At 41.2% G+C, this 19,715-nt stretch overlaps 1 non-coding gene across 1 annotated transcript; it reads left to right on the forward strand.

Moving 5' to 3' along the window:
* Positions 1-17,604: 17,604 nt before the first annotated feature.
* On the forward strand, positions 17,605-17,677 carry TRNAQ-CUG (transfer RNA glutamine (anticodon CUG)). Its single transcript has one exon. It is a non-coding gene; the product is annotated as a tRNA-Gln (tRNA).
* The last annotated feature ends 2,038 nt before the right edge of the window (positions 17,678-19,715 follow it).

Genomic DNA, 19,715 nt, shown 5'->3' on the forward strand with positions numbered 1-19,715 from the left:
TCTAGAAATATAGGACTGTTCTTCCATTGGAGAATTATATTCTACAGCAGCTCCTGAAGAAATAAAGGAGTTGGTTTTCTATATAGTTTTTCTATTCTCTTTGTAGTAGTTCAATTCTCCCAAGTCAAGTTCTATTAGAGATATAAATGAATTTGACCATGAATTCCCCTGGAAGTGAATATGGGATGTTGAGTTCCCACGTTGAAGCAAACGCTTGCGTCAAACACAGTCTACTCATATTTGTCTTTCTAGGAGCAAAATTTCATGAAACACTGTCATGATAATGAAAGCAGCATGCAAATTGCAGTACTTACATCTAAAAAAGAGTACTAATGTTGGAGGAATTTACATTTTAAAGGTCTGCACCAGAGAAATGGATATGTCAAGAAATGAAAGCAGAATGAAATCTTATATTTAAAAAGGAAAAAATCTTGAGCAATGTACTTCAACAGTAATACAAATTAGGAGAAGACACATTTTAAAAGCTCAATTTCTTAAAATATTTATGTAGACATAAATGGATACAGAATTTTGCATAATTTTTTTAAAGAGCTGTGAGAAAAAATATTTATTGGCACACTGTTTTACTAGTATGGGAAGAATTCTAGCAATTTTCACATTCCCAGTAATGAGTCAGGCCTGGACATACTGTACCTATTGCGCCAGATGTGGAAAAAGAACACAGACAACAATAGCTGGAATTAAATAGGGTCACTTTATTGAGTTAAATCAAAATGTTAATGATTATTAACAAATAACCAGGACCTGCAGAGGCCACTAATAACTTTCGGGTTGAAATACTACTCCATAACATTCCTGGGCAACTATGTGCGTAGCTCCTTGCTAAACCAGACAAAGGTACCTATGCCTTCGCCAGGTACCTGGCCACGCCTTAGTGTGTGGGAGGGATCACCATCCAATGCCCGTCCGGTTATTGGGTTAGGTGAGTCCCAAGGGCATCCCCTCTCCAATTGCCCCAGCCGCAAGGTACCTTGACTTCCTGGCGAGAGGCTGCCCATCATCTTTGAAAGATGTCCAAAGGAGAACACAGAGTTGCTATCACTGCCCATTTCCACCCCTAACCTGCCTACCCCAGTGACCAAAGGGAAAGCCAATTGACCAAATTAGAACTAAATGCAAGAGACCCCCTAACCAGTCCATCCTCCTCTGCAGTGTGGAATAGGTGAAAAAATGGCTTCCGCTAAGATGCAGAGGCCGCAAAAAATCATATTTAGCCCCTTAGGGCGACCCCTGCAGGAACACTGAAGGATAGGGAGGGCAGGCTGGTGTTTGCCTGCAAATTGCCCAGGGGGAAGGAAGAGGCCACGTGGCACAGCCCTATATGTAGGGCTCACCCGGCCATGCCCCCCAGAAGAGGAAGGCTTGTGTGATGATGCGCAAAGCCGGGGACGGCGGCCTCACGTTTTCTCATGAGACCGCCATCCTGGAAGAGGCAGAACTGCTGGGCCGTGCTCTTTCGGCTCCAGCGCAACCTTCCACCAGCCGTTTAATTGGCCGGCGATGCAATACTATTAATATTTATTATTATGGTTTGTCACACAATCAGCCAGATGTTCAGATTCGATTTGACATTTAATCCACTTATCAAAACTTTCCCAAGCACTTAGAATAGGTAGATGTTTACTTTTAATGATGTGGGAAGGTATTGTTGTAGGATGTACATTGTTCTGAGTAAATTGACTGATGCTGAATCTGTCAATACCAGAGGTGTTCATGTGATGTCCAGTTTTGGGATTGCACCCAAGGTACCTCTTACTATTGGTCCTACCTTTGCTTTCTTTTACTACAGTTGTTGTATTTATATTTGCAATCTTTTTTTGTAATCATCTCCAGTTCTTTCTCTTCTGTTTTGCTGTCTCCTGGACTGCTACATCCACTATTCAGAGGGGGGGGGTTGCCTTTTTTACTGGCAATTCTTACATCTGGTATGTGGTTGACAGATGCCTATCTGTTTGAATTCAAAAGTGCTTTAGCTGCTTCATTTTCTATTGTTTTCTCTATCTTATGGTCCACCAATCCTTGCTTGCAAGTCAATGGTACTTTTTGCAGATCCGCCAATGCTACTTTGTCATGCCACTGTTTGCAGTCAACTGGGGAGAGGGTCTTCTTACAGCAGTTAATCGGATGAGCCACTGTTCTTCAGCTTCTTTGCAAACGTGGCACTTGGTGTCTGATTATGGTCTTCTCTATTCCTGCTTTGTATGTGTTGTGACCTGGTCCACGACCGGGTCAGTTAGTGACAGATTCTGAGGAGGATGAGCCAGGCCTATCTTGGTAATCTAGGCCAGCATTCTTACCAGCTGAATCAGAGAGTGAGCGTGAGGGAGAACTTCAACATGAGGAACCTCCAGTATGCATTCATTCTTAAGGCTTGGTCTTGTGCAGCCAGAATCAGCCCCTCTGTCTTGTTCTTCAACTTTCCTGCTCTTAGTCATTGACAGCTCTTGTTATTATCTATCCCCCCCTTTTTTTAATGTACTGGCCATATAATGTCCCATGTCTCTTTTCTGTTTTTCATTTGATATTTCTTGTAAGCCAGCTTGGTCTCTCCAGTATTCAATAGATCTTCCTGGTATAGTAGCTTCAGTATATCTTCTTCACTATCCTTCAGATATTCTTCCAATGCCCTTTTCCCCCCTTCAATTTTGTGATGTATTTGCAACATTCCATGCTCACCTATTTTCCTTGCAAAGTAGAATCTGTCAAAGTCACTCCATCAGATGAAGAACATGATTGTCATTGTCATTATTCTTCTGGTCTTCCTTTCCCGGGCTTTTAGTTCTGCTTGAGTCCTGTCCACTATTCCAGCTGTATATTTATTAACTGGAAATGCCCAGGTGTTAATAAAATTTATGGCATTTCCTCCACTGAATTTGGACTTTAGGTTCTTCTTCAATCTTTTGATGCATTCACATTTATAACCTTTCTCTTGACTTAAGTATGCTTCATATTGTCATCCTGAAGGATGCCCATGTATTTGAGATCATCTTCATCCTGACTCTTGATGTCATTTCCATAAGATATCTTGATTCGTTCAGTTTTCATTATATTCTCCCATTTGTACATCACATTTCAATATCAGTGTTGAGCAGCAAATTATATTCTATATTATTATGGTTTGTCACACCGTCAGTCAGATGTTCAGACTGGATTTGGCATTTTGTATTATTATATTATGTTATGTTATGTTATGTTGTGTTGTGTTGTGTTGTGTTGTGTTGTGTTGTGTTGTATTGTATTGTATTATATTATATTATATTATATTATATTATATTATATTATATTATATTATATTATATTATATTATATTATATTATATTATATTATATTATATTATATTATATTATATTATATTATATTATATTATATTATATTATATTATATTATATTATATTATATTATATTATATTATATTATATTATATTATATTATATTATATTATATTATATTATATTATATTATATTATATTATATTATATTATATTATATTTATTATATTATATTATATTATATTATATTATATTATATTATATTATATTTATTATATTATATGATACGATACGATACGATATTATATTTATGATATGATATGATATTATATGATATTATATTATATTATATTATATTATATTATATTATATTATATTATATTATATTATATTATATTATTATTCTCTTGAAATGATTTAATCTCATATCAATTAGATTATTTAAAAGCTCTTTTATATTTATTCATACAATTGGTCTAGTCCCACCTTTTCTTCTTGACAGCATTTAATAGATCTCTTTTACTCATGCCATTTGTGTGAATTGGTAACGAAGCTGTTTGGTTAACCGATAAGTAAATATTTCCTGCGGTGGGGTGTCAGGATTTGAATCTCTCGCAGCTTCTGAAAATTCCATTACATGTACACTAGTTACTTCCCAAACAATTTATTGTCATGTGATTTATATGGAGATGCCTTTGCAGGAAATTCAGAAGTGGCTATGAGTTCAAAATACAATGGGAAGGTTTTCGTTGAATATTGTATTGGCTTCCTTTATGTATCAAAAAATGTGTTTTAGGTATCTGCATTACATCTATACTTTTATACAGCATTTTCATTTATTGGTATTATTTATTATGTGTATTGTTTTATAGAAACTTTGCCTTTATTGTAAAGCACCATGAGTATATAATTTTGACAATAAATAAATAAACAGCACAAACAGATGCATGCCAGGTATATTACTCTGTTGGCTTTCCACTACATTGTTAACACATAAGCAATAGCTTTTGTGGAATTTCGAAGTCAGTGGCAGATGAAGAGTTCAAATAAAAATAGGAATAAATGTTCTGTGATAAACTACGCTTTAAACAAACAAGCAAAATATAGGACAGATGTGAAATAGTTGCAATAAACTGAAGTAAAAGCCATTGATATATATATGGCTGAAATACATCACGATTTCATAGAAGAAACTGGAAATAAAAACTACCACCTATACGGGAGCATCTGTTTTTGCATTTCATTTACTTGCATATTCTGGGACTGATGTGCCTCTTTATCATTTTATGTTGCTTCACCATGCCACATTCCAAAATGAGAACAATCAGGAGCCAAGAGAATGAAACAGAGCAGAAAGCCACTCTTGGAATAGATAACATTTATGGTTAATTTTAAAATCTAGGTCTAAAAATGAGTAACCAGGAATATTTGATAAAAACAATGTGTATCTAGACAACAGATACCCAAATCTTGGTCCAGAGTTTTAAGAAAAATACCTAAAGTTGTTACTAATTAGAGTTGACATGAAAATTCAAGCATTTGCAATAGGACCCTGAGTGAAATAATCTTAGCCTTAAGCAAGATCTAAGTATTGCCCACAAGATCATATGCTGCAATGTCCTGCCTGTCAGCGACTACTTCAGCTTCAACCACAACAACACAAGAGCACACAGCAGATTTAAACTTAATATTAACCGCTCCAAACTTGACTGTAAAAAATATGACTTCAGTAACCGAGTTGTCGAAGCATGGAACTCATTACCATAGTGTCATCCCCAAACCCCCAACACTTTATCCTTAGATTATCTACGGTTGACCTATCCAGATTCCTAAGAGGTCAGTAAGGGGCGAGTACAAGTGCACTAGAGTGCCTTCCATCCCCTGTCCTATTGCTCTCCTATATCGCCTATACCTTTCTTCTATTCCTATATCTCTTCTTCTATTCTTTCATTGATATGTTCTATTGCTATATCTTCTTTTCTATTCTTTCATAGATATATTTTACTATGAGTATCTCCTCTATAACCTTCATCATGCATTTGACTATGTGTATATAGATATATACCTACTAAAACCCTCATTGTGTATTGGACAAAATAAATAAATAAAAATAATAAATAAATAAAGATGGTAGAGACACTAAAAGAGACGCATCATCAGCACATCATGAAGGAAACTGAGATACCTGATGTCCTTTTCCAATTCTAGATTTTATTTATTTATTTATTTATTACTTAGATTTGTATGCCGCCCCTCTCCGAAGACTCGGGGCGGCTCACAACATGTAGAAACAAATCATAAGCAATCAGACAAATTTAAAATATTTAAATATTTAAAAAACCCCATATGCTAACAGACACACACACAGACATACCATGCATAAATTAAACGTGCCCAGGGGGAGATGTTTCAGTTCCCCCATGCCTGACGGCAAAGGTGGGTTTTAAGGAGTTTACGGAAGGCAGGAAGAGTAGGGGCAGTTCTAATCTCTGGGGGGAGTTGGTTCCAGAGGGCCGGTGCCGCCACAGAGAAGGCTCTTCCCCTGGGGCCCGCCAACCGACATTGTTTAGTTGACGGGACCCGGAGAAGGCCAACTCTGTGGGACCTAATCGGTCGCTGGGATTCGTGCGGCAGGAGGCGGTCTCGGAGATATTCTGGTCCGATGCCATGAAGGGCTTTAAAGGTCATAACCAACACTTTGAATTGTGACCGGAAATTGATCGGCAGCCAATGCAGACTGCGGAGTGATGGTGAAACATGGGCATACCTAGGTAAGCCCATGACTGCTCTCGCAGCTGCATTCTGCACGATCTGAAGTTTCCGAACACTTTTCAAAGGTAGCCCCATGTAGAGAGCATTACAGTAGTCGAACCTCGAGGTGATGAGGGCATGAGTGACTGTGAGCAATGAGTCCCGGTCCAGATAGGGCCGCAACTGGTGCACCAGGCGAACCTGGGCAAACGCCCCCCTTGCCACAGCTGAAAGATGTTGTTCTAATGTGAGCTGTGGATCGAGGAGGACGCCCAAGTTGCGGACCCTCTCTGAGGGGGTCAATGATTCCCCCCCCCAGGGTAATGGACGGACAGATGGAGTTGTCCTTGGGAGGCAAAACCCACAGCCACTCCGTCTTATCCGGGTTGAGCCTGAGTCTGTTGACACCCATCCAGGCCCCAACAGCCTCCAGGCACCGGCACATCACTTCCACCGCTTCGTTGACTGGGCATGGGGTGGAGATGTAAAGCTGGGTATCATCCGCATATTGATGATACCTCACCCCATGTCCTTGGATGATCTCGCCCAGCGGTTTCATGTAGATGTTAAATAGCAGGGGGGAGAGGACCGACCCCTGAGGCACCCCACAAGGGAGAGACCTAGGAGTCGACCTCTGACCCCCCACTAACACCGACTGTGACCGGCCAGAGAGGTAGGAGGAGAACCACTGCAGAACAGTGCCTCCCACCCCCAGCCCCTCCAGCCGGTGCAGAAGGATACCATGGTCGATGGTATCGAAAGCCGCTGAGAGGTCAAGGAGCACCAGGACAGAGGATAAACCCCTGTCCCGGGCCTGCCAGAGATCATCCATCAACGCGACCAAAGCGGTTTCCGTGCTGTAACCGGGCCTGAAACCCGACTGCCGGGGACCTAGATAATCGGCTTCTTCCAAGGACCGCTGGAGCTGGAGTGCCACCACCTTCTCAACAACCTTCCCCATAAAGGGAAGGTTGGAGACTGGACGATAGTTATTAAGGACAGCTGGGTCCAGGGAGGGCTTCTTGAGGAGGGGGCGCACAAGCGCTTCTTTATAGAGTGATGGAAAAACTCCCCTCCCCAAGGAAGCGTTGGTAATCTCCTGGGCCCAGCTCCGTGTCACCTCCCTGCTGGCCGAAACCAACCAGGAGGGACACGGATCCAGTAAACAGGTGGCGGAACTCACAGCTCCAATGGCCTTGTCCACTTCATCAGGTGTCACCAGATCAAACTCTTCCCAGACAGGTGGACAAGTACGTGCCCCAGTCACCTCGACTGACTCGTTGTCAGTCGACTCTGTTGTACAATTGGAGTCGAGGTCGGCCCGAATCCGAGCGACTTTATCAGCGAAAAACGTGTTAAAATCCTCGGCACTACTCTGCAAGGGCTCCCCAACTCCCCCCTGATTAAGAAGGGAGCGGGTCACCCTAAACAGAGCGGCCGGGCGGGATTCCGCTGATGCAATCAAGGCAGCATGGTACGCGCATCTTGCCGCCTTGAGCGCCACTTTGTAAGTCTTAATAAAAGCTCTTACAAGTGTTCGATCGGATTCAGACCTACTCTTCCTCCATCGCTTCTCTAGACGTCTCTTTTGGCGTTTCAACTCCCGGAGCTCCTCGTTGAACCATGGGGCTCTACGGGGTCTAACGCCTCGGAGAGGTCGCAAAGGTGCAATCCGGTCAAGAGCCCCCGCTGCAGCCGTGTTCCAGGCCTCCGCGAGAGACTCCGCCGAACTGTGGACGAGTGCCTCTGGAATAACCCCAAGCGCCGTCTGAAAGCCCTCTGGGTCCATCAGGCGTCTGGGGCGGAACATCTTCATTGGTTCCGCCTCCCTGCGGGGAAGGATTGGAGCCAGGAAGTCAAGCCGTAGTAGAAAATGGTCTGACCATGACAAAGGCAATACTTCTAAGCCCCTTAGTCTCAGACCATTACTCAATTGCTCGGAAAGGAATACCATGTCAGGTGCGTGCCCTCCCTCGTGAGTCGGACCCTGTACTAGTTGAGTCAGGTCCACGGCTGTCATGGTGGCCATGAACTCCTGTGCCAACCCAGAGGTTTCGCCGAGTGACGGCAGGTTGAAGTCCCCCAGGACGATGAGTCCGGGGAACTCCACCGCCAACCCGGCTACCTCCTCGAGTAGCACAGGCAGGGCTTTTGACACGCAGCTGGGAGGCAGGTACGTGAGAAATAAGCCCACCTGAACCCCTAAGTCCAACCTCATCAAGAGAGACTCGCAACCCGCAATTTCCGGAGCAATGAGTCTACGCAGGCAAAGGCTCTCCCTGGCTACAATAGCCACTCCTCCTCCCCTTCCCTGGGGTCAAGGTTGATGCCATATCTGAAACCCGGCTGGGCAAATTTCAGAGAGAGGAACACCTCCCTCCGGGCCCAGCCAGGTTTCAGTAATACATGCCAGGTCGGCCTCCTCATCCAGGATCAAATCTCGGATGAGGAGAGCTTTATTTACCACCGACCTGGCATTCAGCAGCAGCAACCTGAGCCCAGGGCCAGAATTACACTCACCACCAGTACCCAAGATTGGGCTCACAGAGCCAGAACAAGGGACTGTTATTAGGCAACGATCCCTCGTTCCCCTGGAACGGCTAACTCTGTGGCCCCCGCCATATCTGCCTCTCCCCAGCAACACAGGGATATTCCATCTTCACCACATGCTATCTTACTCTAGCCCCCATATAAAAGTGACAGCAGAGAACAGAGATTGTGACCTGAAAACACTCTTGTAATACTGCTATTTAAAAGGTGCTGCACATTAAACCCTGAAAGAGGTCTGAATTATGTTTGTGTTGTAACTAGGACAAAGATCTTGGCCAAAAAAAGGGGGGTGGATAATAAAACTCACGCCAATTGTTAGTCTTATACACGGGGATTATTGAGTCTGTCATCTGCACCTCTATACAAATACAACAAGACAGACACAGATTCAGAGAATAATTTGAACTGCAGAAAAAACAATTGCTACCAACCTGCCTTTTATTGAAGACTTGTATACTGCATTAGTCAAAAAGAGGACCATGAAAATATTTACAGACCCCTCACATCCTGGACACAAACTGCTTCAACTTCTACCCTCAAAACAATGCTATAGAACACTGCACACCAGAACAACTAGACATAAGAACAGGTTTTTCCCAAACACCATCACTCTGCTAAACAAATAATTCTCTCACCACCATCAAACTGTTCGCTAAGGTTGCATTATTAATCTTCTCATTGTTCCTATCTCCCATCTCTTTCCACTTGACTGTATGACTGTAACCTGTTACTTCTATCCTTACAATTTATATTAATATCGATTGTTTCCTTATTGCTTATTTGTACCCCATGACAATCATTGTGTTCTATCTCATGATTCTTCACAAATTTATCTTTTCTTTTATGTACACTGAGAGCGTATGCACCAAAGACAAACTCCTTGTGTGTCTAATCACACTTGGCCAATAAATTTTTTTTTTAAATTCTAATTCCATTCTTTCTTTTTTCCTAAGGCTGAAATAAGAGAAACTACAGTAGTACTTGACTTATGACCACAATTGGAAGCAATATTTCCACTGCTCAGCAAGGTAGTCATTAAGTGAGTTATGCTGTTAAGTGAATCACTGCAGTAGTTGAATGGTTGTTAACTGAGTCTGACTTCTCCCATCGACTTTGCTCATTGGAAGCTAGCGTGGTGGATGATCCCTGGATGTCACGACCATCATAAATACATGCCAGTTGTCAATACTCAAATTTTTCTTATATGACCATGGGAAGGGTTCTATGGGTTTTATTTCATTGCCACAGTTACATCAAACACTTGCTAAACAAACGTTTGTAAGTGGAGGACTATCTATAGCCATGATGGCAAACCTATGGCATGTGTGCCACAGGCGGCACATGGAGCCATATTTGAGGGCATGCGAGGCATTGTTCTATGTCAGCTACAGTATGCTGGTCAGCTGATGTTCAGTCTTCAGGAGCCTGTGGATGGCAAAAAATGGACACAACAGCCCAAATGGAAGTTTGTTTTTGAACTTCACTGTCCCCAGGCTTCCTGAAGAACTTCCAATTGGGCTATGTTTCACCCTTCCCAGGCTTCAGGAGACTTTTCTGAAACCTAGGGACGGTGAAAAAGGGCCCAACTGGGATTTCATTTTTGAAGTTTCAATTGGACCATTGCATCTGTTTTTCGCTATCCACAGACTTCAGAGGCTTTCCTAAAGCCTATGGAAGGCAAAAATGACTCCGCCACCTACCCTCTGGAAGGCTGAAAATCAGTTGGAATCCATTGTTCACCATCCACAGGCTTCAGTGAGTCCTGTGCACATGTATGTGGGGAGCAGAGTGGGGATCTTTGTGCACATGTGAGGGGGAGGGCATTACATTATGGGTGTGGACACACACGTGTGTGCTATAAAGCATGCATGCCTTTTTGGCACCCAAGCAAAAAAAGTTTCGCCATCACTGATCTATAGTATATATCTTTAGAGGCCTAGGCAGGATTTAAGAATAGAACAGTTTGCATTTTACAAAGGTCCAAATCTTAAGGGATGTGCTCCATACTACAAACCTCTTATGGTAAGAAATGGTGTGAATTTATGTCAGCATATAAATATGGAACCAGTTAAAGCCCCCTACTGTAGCACAAGTGGACTTCTCACGGCTTCTAGTCCATATGAATCTCCAACATTTTTGTGACCCTATAGAGCAATGCTTTATAATATTTGATTGCCCAAACTCAATAGGAAATCTTAGAATAACGATAGATCAATTTCCCTTTGATTTGTTTGTTAAGCTTAAAGCTTCTTCCTATAATATTTGATCATAAACAATCAAATTGCCTATTCTTAGTGTATAAAATAAATTGCAAACATGAGCAAAGATTTTAAAAGGAATATTAAAATGTTTAGCTGACCCTCCCCATCAAATTTCTTCAGCTGGTTAATAGCCACTAAAATAACCGGAAGTCTTCCTCAAATTTGATGAAAACATTAATTCATATGAGTTAAATTGTGAAACAACACAGTTTTAGTGCATATTTATATGTGTCTTATACAGTGTGTGGATTTTACTATCTCAAGCTTTATTCCAAATTTTAAAAATCGATACAAAACAGCTTAGAAATGGATGAGGGTTGGCTTTTAGATATTGCTGAACTTCAGAACACCGTTCTATTGTAGAAGTCTGTTAGTTGGACTTGTATCAGTCATGATCCATTACCCCTATGATGGCTTCCTATTAATTTTCAGATGCAAGTTAAAGTGTCAGTTTAACCTATGAAGCCCTTCATAGCTTAGAACCAGGTTGCCTGCAAAGCCAAAGCCGCTAGAGGTGGGTTCTTCCTAGTTCAGACCGATTCACCCTGGTTTTCCCTAACCGATTGCAACCCACTGGTAATGTCACAATGACATCATGAAACTGGGTAGCATGGGCACCACCATCTTTTTAAAATTATTATTTTTTAATTATTTATTTATTCATTCATTCATTCATTCATGCATTCATTTATTCTGAGCATGCTTAGAAATGCTGTGTATGCAGTCACCAACTTGTTTTTTATTTGGGAGGGGTTTGGGGGAGGTTGTCACTGTGCACGTGTGCATCAACAAAGTGCATTTCCAAGAAGTAAAGGGGAGGGGGACAATGTAAAGCACCATTATTTTTCATTGATGAGACTGCATGACTGCTGCAATTGTGGTTCAGAAAGATTAGAGGTCCCAAGTTTGAGAAATGCATTCGAATTTCAGTAATACATTCTAAAGGAAAGAATGTCTAAGTGAGAGGACTGAAGCAGGAGATCTTATGAGTGATAGAAGAAAGACAATTATTGTGACAGATCTCTCAAAAAAGATGGATGATATCACGCTGAGCTCAAAGACAATTGCAAATTAAACTGGAAGAAATTGAACTTAGAGGAAGATCATAAATAGAATAAGAAGGCAGGTCAAGTCAGGAACAATACCAGAGCCATGTTGGAACATGAATGTCCCCGAGGGAACCCAACTGGATCACCAACACAGCATGCTGAAATTTTGAGCACGGTTTAATTATATTGCTACTATTCACTTAACAGTTTTACCAGATGAAGTTTATTATATCATGCACACCTTCTAAGAGAAACACAAATGGAAATTCTCTCCCTTGAGAGAATGAATCAAGATATCTTATGGAAATTGTTAGATATTTGCCTGGGTGACCTACCCACACAGGGTAAAAGTCAAAAGTTCAGATTTGTTTATTGCATGTTGATTGGTTGCCTTCTTTTGGTGCTTAAAATGTATCTTTGTAAAACTACCCTGTTGCTCGCCTAGATTGTATAAATAGGAGAACTGTCATTGTACAGAGCTCTCAATACTCCATTGCTTCTTCACTGAATTGACTTCCTTGTACTGTTAGCGAAATAAACCTTGTTTGATTCAACCTTGCTTTGAGAGTTATTACAGAAATGACATCAAGAATCTGGATAAAGATGATCTCAAATACATGGGCATCCTTCAGGATGACAATATGAAGCATATGAAAGTCAAGAAAAAACGTGAATACATCAAAAGATTGAAGAAGAACCTAAAGTCCAAATTCAGTGGAGGAAATGTCATCAATTCTATTAACACCTGGGCAATTCCAGTCAATAGATGCACAGCTGGAATAGTGGACTGGGCTAACTGGCTTTGGGGTGTTTTAAAAATTGGCTTGTTGCAGAAATCCGGGGAAAAGGAGACAAGCATTTCTTCCAGTCAAATTTTAATACTTAATTTGTAAAATCAGAAGCACTAGGTGTTTCTACATTCTTAGAACTTTTATACTTTTCTTAGAAAGTCTATCTATTATTCTATAACATGTGGAATTAGATGTAATGATTCAGAATTGCCCTTTATAAATTAATTTCTGAGCAAGCTTTTCATCCCTGAAGGCATCATGTGGCAATTTAGTCAACTTTATTGTAACATTGAATTAACAGAATCTTGCATGTCTGAAAGTACTGTGACATAAATTTCTGATTACTGCAGTTGGCGAGAGTTTCTGATTACAGGAATGAAGACAAAAACTTTATATTTCTTTTCTAAGTAGACATATTTTATCTCTTTTTAAAGAGACTTTTCTGAAAGAACTCCCCCGCCCTGTGGTTACAATGCCATCATGCACTTTCCAGCAGTTGTGCCTTTTCAGCAGGTTTCCTCTATCTTACAGAACAATCTTCTTCCTAACATATGGTTGGCTGTGACACCACTGGCCTTTAGAAACACTGGCAGGATTTGGCTTTTTCCCCGGGCCTTTGGGTCACGGTGTGCTGCAGTCTCACTTGAATAATGGTGTCATTCCTATTTGGTTCACCAATTTTATTGTGTATGTTGCAGTTTTGTATTCCTTTGGTTGGGCTTTGTTCAGTAATCGGTTGCAAATCCTGCCGCTACCGGTGCGTAGAACCAGTCCATACAGGTAGCAACACATCACTGGTTTTGTTACCATCCTTTGTTCCTTCCTTCCTTCTGCCTAGAGTCAGATCGATTGAGATGGGTGGTCACATAAATGTTCAAAATAAATACCCCAGTGACAGGTCACATCAGAGGTCACACCAACGATTTAGTAAATGCATTTGCCTAGGTGAGATCCTCAATTCAGTCACTTGGGAGAGGTTCAGTGATCAAAATCAAGTTTTATCTTAAAATGTCATAAATGATTCAGTGCTTTGGAAGACTCTGTTATGGACTCTTTGGTAAACTGCTAGGAGCTTGTTTTGAGAAAAGGAGTGGGTCTAATAGCCTTCCTATTCTCTTTCCTTCTTATGCCAAAGAGCCCAATTACAGAACTATGAGAATGACCTTGGGAGATAGCAGCAAGAGCTGCAGATTAGACAACAACCAGATAAGAGACATCTTAGGCTATAGAATCAATGGGGCATGGTAGATGTCCCAAAAATGAACCTGTCTATCTTCCTGGACTGCAAAGACAAGGAAAGAGAGAGATGTACTTTCAGACGTGCAAGATTCTGTTAATTCAGTCTTACAATAAAGTTGACTAAATTGCCACATGATGCCCTCAGGGATGAAAAGCTTGCTCAGAAATTAATTTATAAAGTCTGAATCATTTCATCCAATCCCACATGTTATGGAATAACAGATAGACTTTCTAAGAAAAGTATAAAAGTTCTAAGAATGTAGGAACTCCTAGTGCTTCTGATTTTACAAATTAAATATCAGAATTTGACTGCAAGAAATGCTTGTCTCCTATCCCCTGGGTTTCTGCAACAAGCCAATTTTAAAATACTTCAAAGCCAGTGATATGTCTTAGACTTAGAAGATATAAAAACTGAGGCAGACACGTTTAAAAGGCTAACAAGTTTATTCAACTCAAGGTAAATTCTAAGAGTGAAAGCACTAGCCTTCTGCTTAGCATGGCACGCTCAGACTAACAGAGAATGGAGAACTCAGTACCCTTGGCTGCTCCTTATATAGTCAAGCCAGAATGGCTGCAACCAATCAGCTTGCAGCAGCAGCCCTGAATACCTGAGGGAAGCCTGGACTCAGCAGCCAGCATCTTCAAAAGCGGTCTTATTCCCAGTGATTTTCATATGAAGTACATGTTGATACTAACTAAGAAAGTAGAATAGAGAAAAGCCAACCAGATCTTTGTATCCTGATTCATTTTCAGGCTTTATGCTACAGTAGTTAGATGCTGTTTGCTCTACAAAAGATTCAGTTACTTAGTCATGACAAAGTGAGGCCTTAGCAGGACATTGCATTGTGCCAAGAAAATTGCTGGGTGTTACTCATCATCTCCCACCCATGAAATTTTGCAGAAGATTCTGGTGACATTGGTTTCCCCTTGAAACCCCCTCATGTTTGCACATTATTTCTTTCATATTTTCCCATACCCTTTCTTTCCAAAGCAAAAATTGGTGTGCTGAAAAAGATAAAATAACTGTGTGTGTTAACTTGAAGATATCTGGACTTCAACTCCCAGAATTCCCCAGCCAGCATTCGCTGGCTGGAGAATTCTGGGAGTTGAAGTCATAATATCTTCAAGTTGCCAAGGTTGGGAAACACTGGTGTAAACTATAGCCATGCAAACCTTTGACAGAGGGCTTCATACTGATGAAGATTGGCACACAATCTTTACAAAGATTCTTGTTCAATCTTCACTAGCCAACTAATTCTCACCAACGTATGTTAAATTTCTCATTGGCAAACTGGAAGTGTTTTGTTAGATGCAAATAAAGTGCTACACATTATGTTCTAGGTCTTCCATAGAGTGAGAATAACTGTGAAGTGTTCCTCCAGGGACACAATAACTCAGGAGTTAAAGACACTGAGTGTGTCAGCTGAAAAGCTGACAGCCTGGGTTCAAGTCCTGAGTGCCGCACAATTGAGTGAGCTCCTTTTACTTGCCCCAGCTCCCACCAACCAATGGCAGGATTCAAATTTTTTTACTACCAGTTTTGTGGGTGTGGCTTGGTGGGCATGGCAGGGGAAGGATACTGTAAACTCTCATTCCTTCCCCTCTCCAGGGGAATGTTACTGCAAAATCCCCATTTCCTCCTGATCAGATGGAACTCCAGAGGCAGAGAATAGTTGGGGGCAGGGGCAATCAGAGGTGGTATTTACTGGTCCTCCAAACTACTCAAAATTTCTGCTATGGTCAGAACCTGCTGAATCCCACCTTTTCTGTCAGCCTAGCTGAAAGCATGCAAATGCAAATAAATAAATATGTACCACCTTGGTGGCAAGATAACAGCATTCCATGCCTCTTGGCATGTAGTTGGCAGTTGGCATGCCAAGATGGCATGACTTGGCATGCTGGCCACATGAACACAGAAGCATCTTAAGAAAAATGCTGGCTCCCTCAACTAAAAAATTGTGCTTCCTAAAGTTGGACGCGATTGGACAGGGGTAATCTTTACCTTTACCATCTCTTGGAAGTAATGCAACCTTGTTTCTCACAGGCTTAATATAAAAAGATATTGTATTTCTTTGTTTTTGTCCTCTTTTAGACCAATAGTCTGTGCCCTCCACTCTAACAAAAGGCAAGCTTATTTTTTCTCAAAACAGGGAAAGAAAGTGGGGAAGGCATTTAATTTTATTTATTATTTATTTGTTTTGTCAAGTACGTATTGGTGGTACACAAAGGTATAACAATGTTTTTATACATGATACTAGTAAGAGAGAAACATTAGGACAGGGGATGGAAGGCACGCTGGTGCACTTATGCATGCCTCTTAGGAATTGGGAGAGGTCAACAGTGGACAGTCTAAGGGAAAAGTTTTGGGGGTTAGGTGATGATACTACAGAGTCAGGTAGTGAGTTCCATGCACCAGCTCCTAGGTTACTAATGTCGTATTTCCTGCAGCCGAGTTTAGAACGGTTTACTTTACGTTTGTATTTGTTGTGTGCTTATGTGTTATGGTTGAAGATGAAGTAGTCGTTGACAGGAAGGATGTTGTAGCAGATGATTTAATAGGCTATGAATAGATCATGTTTAAGGCAACATAGTTCTAAAGTTTCTAAACCTAGGATTGTGAGTCCAGTTGTGTAGGGTATACTGTTTGTTGCGAGTGGAGGAGTGGAGGGCTCTTCTAGTAAAGTATCTCTGGACATTTTCTAGAGTGTTTATGTCCGAAGTGCAGTGTGCATCTACCACAAATGTTTTCAATGTTGACCTCCCTCATGAGAATGACTGAATTTCAGATCTTGTGATGGGAATAGCTATCCTGCCCCCTCCTCCTCCCAGATTGCCTGACAAAAAGGTCTGAAGAAGAGATAAGGTTGCATGCTTATTTGTCTTTTTTTTAATGGTCCAGGTATATATTGCCTTAATATGAGTGCGCCAATTAGGCTATCATTGTATTACATTAATATTAAGGTGCACTATTCCTGAAGCTAAATGCCCCCAACCAAAAGCTATAAAGGCTAAAGATCTTGGTGGCCATCACCCTAACAGTTGTGGCCCAGAGGTATTAGGTTGGAGAAAGTGCCTTAATTAAGGCAAGTAACTTTTAGTTTGAGAAGATTAACAGGGAAAGATGGGAGGAAGCAAACAGTTAATTTCACTGGAGCCAAATCCCATTTCATCCAGCAGCATCTTTCCAAGCAGACTGTCAATGTTTTCAGTCAACTAAGTGACTTATGGTGCCTGTTGCACACACATTTGTCGGTGGCACAGGTTTTGAAGATCTGACAGGTATCATTGCATTTTGAATGACAAAACACACATTTTTTTACCATTTACATTTGCTTTTGAGCCTTCACATTGACAAGAAAGAAAGAAAGAAAGAAAGAAAGAAAGAAAGAAAGAAAGAAAGAAAGAAAGAAAGAAAGAAAGAAAGAAAGATGCTAGCACTGCTAGCTGGGAAAGATGTTGATTAAAGAACTTGAGCTGAACTAAATGAAACATAGCCCAAAAGGGACCAAAGAATTCTTTGGAAAAAAGGAGAAAATGCTGATCTTTTAAAATACGTTTTTGGAGCCAAAGACATTTTTGTTCAAATAGTCAGATATGTTTCTCCCTTAGGCAGTTCAAATACTAAACAAAAGATAGCTGAGTACCTACTGTAACATTCTGAAGGGGATATATAGACCCAGTGGCCTAAAGGATAAGGCATCAGCCTCTGGAGCTGGGGATTGTGGGTTCAAGTCCCATCTGGGTCGTTCATAGCACTTGTTTTAAGGGGCATGCATAAGTGCACCAGCGTGCCTATCATCCCTGCCCTAATGTTTCCCTATTATTAGCACCCATCTCATGTATATAAACAGCATTATATCTATGTATATTACCAGTACGTACTTGACAAAATAAATAAATAGAATAAATATATATGTATGCTGTACAAACAAACTGTATTCCATCTCCTCAGAGGAACAATCGAGGAACAATCAATGTTTGGGTACATTTTGCATAAGGGAAGCTGCTTTCCTCCACAAATCTTATCTCCTCATGGATGCCATTCTACCTCACAAAATTAATACTTTTGCCAAATAGATACACTAATATCAGGATAAATTCAGAATGATGTTCTGTTGATTTCAATATTGCAGTCTTCATCAAGGGACTCCAACAGTATTGAAGACATCAGTACATTCTGACTTTTTAAGAAAAAGTGATGAGTACTGACACAAAACAGCCTCTACAGGGGTATGAGCAATTCAAAAATATATTCCTTGAACAAAACACCCACTTCTTTAAAAGACAAACTGGCGAGGCAAGGCCAGAGATTTCCTCCAATCACCCTGAACAGATTTCTTCACATAAATTCCACCAACTGTATTTTTCTCTCTCTTTAGATTATTCTAAGAAACCCACCCACTTATTTTCTCTCTCTACTGCATCCTCAAATGTTCAAAGCCATTTACCATGAATTCACAAACACCCCTCCCCTCCTGTATCTGAGCATTTTGTCCATATATATTCACAATTACCCTCCATTCCTTCGTTTTCCTTCTTTGGTGCTGAATTTTCAACCCATCCTTTCCATTACCACCACCAGGGCTACCATTAATTTCTTACTCCCATCACTGATCTTCTCTGCATCTTGTCTATCCAATTTTCTATCTGGTAGAAAGTGAATATAAAAGTTCCCTAGCGTGAAAGGGCTGTTGTTTGTTTGTTTGTTTGGTTGGTTGGTTGGTTGGTTGGTTGGTTGGTTGGTTATTTGTTTGTTCGTTTGTTTTGTCGAATACATATTGGTGGTATACGGATATATAATAATATTTATATACATGATACTAGTAAAAGAGAAACATTAGGAGACGGGACGGAAGGAACTCTGGTGCACTTATGCACGCCCCTTACTGACCTCTTAGGAATTTTCTTTCTAAAGAATACTTTCAGCATCTTGGTAATATTCTGTTGCTATTCAGATGTACAAGGTACAGTGGTACCTCGGTACTCGAACGCTTTGGTTCTCATACATTTCGGATAACAAACAAAATTTTCGGCAAAATTTGCTTCAGTATCTGAACAAAAATTCGGATACCGAACAGCCACAGAAAATTTTGTTCATTATCTGAAATGTTACCGCCGGGGGCTGCTGCAATCCCAGCAGCTTCAGGGGGCTGAGGAGCTCTATAAGAGCTCCAAGCTGCAGGAAGGGTGAGGGCGGCTGCAATCCCGGCAGCTTCGGGGGGCTCCTTTCCTCATTGCTTCCTCTTATTACCTGTAAGCAGCTGCAAAAACTTTCTCCTTCCGGCGGCGGCAACGGCGGCGGCTTCCCTTCGAGTAGCAACAGCGCCGGGAATGTCACGTGATGAAGGGAAGCCGCCGTAGCCATCTCAGCAGTTGCTGCCGCTCCAGCAGCTTCCCTTCATTACATGACGTTCCCGGCGCTGTTGTTCCTCGAAGGGAAGCCGCCGCTGTTGCCGCTGCCGGGAAGGAGAAAGTTTTTGCAGCTGCTTACAGGTAATAAGAGGAAGCAATGAGGAAAGGAGCCCCCCAAAGCTGCCGGGATTGCAGCCGCCCCCACCCTTCCTGCAGCTTGGAGTACCGAATTTATTTATCCTATAGGAAATAAAGAAAATAGATTTAATTGGTTCCCAGTGAGTTAACAGGGGCTGGGAATCAATTAAATCCATTTCCATTATTTCCTATGGGATAAATAAATTCGGTACTCGACCAAATCGGTTCTCGGCCACACTTCTGGAATGAATTGTGGTCGAGTACCGAGGTACCACTGTACTTTTAAATGTTATC

The sequence above is a fragment of the Erythrolamprus reginae genome, chromosome 2, assembly GCF_031021105.1.
Source record: "Erythrolamprus reginae isolate rEryReg1 chromosome 2, rEryReg1.hap1, whole genome shotgun sequence".
NCBI classification, from domain to species: domain Eukaryota; kingdom Metazoa; phylum Chordata; class Lepidosauria; order Squamata; family Dipsadidae; genus Erythrolamprus; species Erythrolamprus reginae.